The 4720-nt window shown below is 40.8% G+C and overlaps 1 long non-coding RNA gene across 1 annotated transcript; it reads right to left on the reverse strand.

Annotated features, from left to right (window-relative positions):
* Window positions 1–1290: 1290 nt before the first annotated feature.
* On the reverse strand, window positions 1291–4240 carry LOC107320242. Its single transcript, XR_004308937.1, has 3 exons — window positions 4131–4240; window positions 3721–3845; window positions 1291–2781 (listed from the first exon to the last, which is right to left on the reverse strand). It is a non-coding gene; the product is annotated as an uncharacterized LOC107320242 (long non-coding RNA).
* Between the last annotated feature and the right edge of the window lie 480 nt (window positions 4241–4720).

Genomic DNA, 4720 nt, shown 5'->3' on the forward strand with positions numbered 1-4720 from the left:
TGTCTCCATAGATCAATGCCGTAATTTATTCCTCCCTGAGTATCAGATGGGTCCTTACTGCCTCTTTGATAAACTCACGCAGCGCAAAACCTTGTGATCCAAGCTATAAAGCCACATACACTACTGGAAATCTCTCAGATACATATAAACATTGCAAACTGATTGTTTTGTTTCTACTGCATTTCTCTTTCTGTTTGCTTGTTCCAGAAGTCTGTACATAACAGAGCTCCTAAGAGCAGCCCCTCACCTCTTCCAACAATTCCCTGACTAATTCCACATTAGAAAACATTGATCAGGGTCAGATCCCTTCAGCTGGGATACGTTTTCAAGACTCTGGAAATACAACTTAAGGCCCTTAAATGATACGAGAATTTTGCAGAGCAGCAACATGGCACCAAAATCAGCTGGAAGATGATGCTTCGAATACAGGTTCTTCTCAACTCTGAGGACCCTCAGACTCTAAAGATCAGCTTCCTTCAGAGGCAGGTTTAGTGGCCTCACTGCAGTGACACTACAGGAAAAATAAATGAGTATGTGTTGTTTGCTGAAGGCGAAGGCATGTTTTGCACACATGATGTCACTCTTGCAACTCAGGAGGAACTAATTGCTTGGCTTGTTGTAGTCTCATACTCGTTGGGCTCACTTGCAAATTATAGTCGTCTGGAGAGCTACAGCATGTCATCAGCACACAGCTATGTTGTCTGAAGCGTAATTAATATCTGCCTTTCTTTTCAAGTTCCTTATTTACCCTCTTTCCCCCATGACAAATATGTTAATGACCTCTCCAAAACCCACAGGTTGTCATTTTCAAAGAGCCCCTGTCTTTCTGCCTTGAGCTGAACACTTGAGACTAAATCACGGTGAGCTTGTTCCTGCCCCCATTAAAGCTGCTGAGGGTTTTTCAGTGACTTCAGCGTAAGCAAACTCTCACAGGCTCTAATGGGAGCAGGACCACAGACCTATTTTACTTTGCACCTTCAGCCAGAGGTTAAAAAACAAAAAACAAAACCAAAAAACAACACACCAAACAAACAACAGGGATTGTCCTACAAGTCTGCAGGATTTGGGGTTGAATCAGATGCCCAGGGCAATGCCTGGATCTCAGACCATCCAGCCCCATGGGTTGCCAAGCTTTGTTGGAGCACAGGGCCTGAAACGCTATCCCTTTTGCCTTTGGTTTTGGCCAGTTTTGAGGATGAGTTTTAAAACCTCATTTCAATTTTTGAGAAAAAAATATTACCTGCTTAACTGATTCTAAGTACTTTCCTGCAAAGGGTAAAATATTTCCCGGATCTGAATATAGCTGCATGTGAAAACAAGCATAGGCAGTGCATCTACAGCAATAACTGTACTGGTAGCCCAGATCATTACTGTGGAACATCTTCATACCAATTTATAAAGTACTGCTTGCACTCATACAAGGACTTGAACAATCCTCACTGCATGACTCTTACATACATGTATATATAGATCGGTATCTTTACAAATGAGTCAGATTTAAAAATAATAAATGTATTTACACTAAAAACAGAAATAGGATCTCCTATATTTAACTACCCACATCTGTATTCTACTTTTCCTTTTTTATTTAAAAAAAAAAATAAAAATCCCCTGATTAAATCATCTGCCAAACATCAGAGATCTCCATACAACAGAGAAATACTATTTCCACCACTACAGAGCTGTTAGCTTCATATGTGAATAAAGCATTTCCCTTGCCAAGACTGAAATGCATGGCAAGTCCCCACACCATGTTTATCAAGTTGTCACGTCTCTACCCCAGTGGTGAGCAAGGAATCCTTACCATACCACTAATGTGAAGGTACTTGCAGGTAAAAACATATCTTATATGTTATACCTTTCTTTTTTTGCACATGGTGTTGTAAACGAGGTTCAAGCTTATGTTTCTAAATTGTTCTCTTCTTCCACCTCCATGCAGTCTCCTTCTCCCTTAGCTTCTAAGCTTGCTTTCTACCTGGCCATATCCTGATCCCACAATTAGCTGATATGTGGCACACCTCTTGTTGATGTGATGATAGTCCCAGGAGGGTCTGCTCATACAAACCACTGCTTGTATCTGCTACTGTTGGCCTCAGAAGCATTGCAGACACACCAAGTACAATGTCTTGAGGATGAAAATTATTTTTGAGGGGCAGTGTTAAGATCTGTGTACCACTGCAGCCTCAGCTACACAAAGATAAACTTTGCCTTCATTGAGCACCTTTCCTCAGTCAGAAGCATCAGACCATCCTATAAGTTTTCCAAAGCGTGGGCAAGGCCAAGAGATACAGAGCAGGGGAAGGACCATAAAACATGACAGCTCTGCCACCTCAGCCAGAGTCAGATTGCAATAATTTAGGAAGCTTGTGGCCTGACAGAGATACAGAGAATTATCCATCCCAGCTTGATTTCTTTTTTTTCAAATGACTTGATTCCTGCTTCATCATGGTTTAAATGTGTTTCTTCAGTGTTCTTCTAAATGGTTCCTGCATTTTTCTTTTATTAAGGAAACCATTTGCATTTAAAAGCATTCATAGTTCTATGAAGTTTGCTAGACTTTGTAGCAAGTTAAGTGGATTTTAGAGCTCCTTTCTTTTCTAGCAACAGCAGAGCAAGGTTATGATTTGATTCCTGGGTTCTTGTCTTCTTTCTGCAGTATCATCACCGAGAAATGATGTTTGACACCTCTGTGCCTCAGCTTGCCTAGCTCATAAATGGGCCCAGGAACACCTCTGTCACGTGGTGTTAGAAGGTTGAGTTAATTGCTGCTTATAAATCACACTGCAAAGAGAAATATATATATATATGCAAAGTAGCGTTGATGACGTAATAGAATTGCATTGCTTTTAGATGTAATTAAATTGTTAGGAAATTCATATTTCTTTTATCACTTTGCTACCCATTAGCATCAAATATTACTTCCAGAATACCCAAAACCTAGGTACAATATCTGCGACTTGAGAAGTTGCTAACCAAGACACTCACCAGGGAAGATACTGGAACAGGAACATTTTTCTCTCTCCTTCTCCCATTGAAGTGGAGTGATTTTTGCATTCATTTTAAATGTTGTAGGACCTGAATATATTCCCCATTCCTAGTCTGCTTTGAAAAGCAACACTGCCACTTTGTAAGACAAATCCTACATTTAATAGCTCAGTTATAAACAAATGCTTCTCCTCCCTCCATTTAACTAGCACACTGGGCTGCTGAAGGATTTAAAACAAGGCACCTTCACTTTGTGAAGTGTTTTGAGATCTGCCAAGTACAAAGTAGCACTAAGATTACCATTTTCACTTTGATTTTTTTCCTCTATGAACCACTTGCTATCATCTACAGCTGCTTTGTGGACTAGGCGCAGATAAGGGGTTTAGGCATGAATACCATACATTTCAGGATATCAGACACACAAACGTAGCTTGCAGTAGCAGAAATAGGGTCAAGCTATGAAGTTTGGATTAGACAAGAAAGTTCCTATTTAAGACCGCAATGATTTTCAAAGCCTTACTCTTTTCTTTCTGCCCACTGGAAAGATGAAGGAACGCCACAAAGTTTTGGTACACGTCCAGAATTCAACAGTACACAGTGAAAAATCTCTTTACTTGGTTTTTATCTGAATTTCAGCTCTTAGGTGAAACTGAAGTGGTCATTCTCTGTGCTTCTATGCTGCACCAAGGAGGCATGAAGATACACAAGAGAGGGAAGAAAGCAAAAAGGACTCACCAATGGAGGTGCCTATGGTGGTGCATCTTTGTTTCCTACACATTTCTCCTGCTGTTCCAGTGAGCTGAATGCTCTCTTTGCTCCAAGCAGACAGCATGCACAGCCACCAGCAGACATCAGAACCCCTGCCGAGCAGTTCAGTTTAGATATGACTTCCAACCACACAACAGTGACAAAATCCCTGAGAGTTACTTGTTTGTGGAATCATCTCATTGCTCTCCATTCCCAGGACAGCTTACCTGTCCTACCACTAAAACAGGCAGGTGAAGATGTTAGCACTGGTTCTTTCAAGGCCTGGGTGTGCTTGGCAAGGGAAACCTGAGGTTTGCTATGAGGAGGTCTTTTACTTAAATCTTACATGTGGGAAAATAATGATTTTTGAAGTGACTAATGAGGTAGAAATATCTCACCTGCTTCACAGAATGAAGCTGCTGCCTCAGGGATTGCACTTTGGTGCTAAATTTCATCTCAGCAGAAAAAGCTAAGCGAGAGTTTCTTCACATTTTAGCTGCCTCCTGGCACCCTACGAACAAATAAAATGACAAAATTAGATTGTATTCATCTCATACTTGGAATTAAGACAAAATGTGGGTACCCTGGATGGCCTAAATTCTGAACTGGATTTGAAGTCATGGTTTTTCCAAGGGGCTGGACTCTGGGCATAGCCACCTCTGTGCTGAAGAATGTCAGCAGGGAGGCAGGTAACATAAATCATACATGACTACAGGATCTCTCACATAGGGGCAGAACACTGAAACTGTAATTGCTCTTGCAGTGAATAGCTGATGAATGAAAACAATTAGTCACTTCATTTAACCTGTTGTTAGCTCTACCAACACAAGTTTACAGAAGTCACCGGACTGCAGGCAGACAATAAAATGAAGGTATTTGATTAGAAAAAAAAGAAAAATAAATCACAAAATTAAAAAGAAAACAAAAAACTTCAAAACAAGCATGTGAAGACATCCCCTTCTCCTCAGGCAGGACGGAGGGCATGGCT

Source organism: Coturnix japonica, chromosome 13 (genome assembly GCF_001577835.2).
Source record: "Coturnix japonica isolate 7356 chromosome 13, Coturnix japonica 2.1, whole genome shotgun sequence".
In the NCBI taxonomy this organism is placed as follows: domain Eukaryota; kingdom Metazoa; phylum Chordata; class Aves; order Galliformes; family Phasianidae; genus Coturnix; species Coturnix japonica.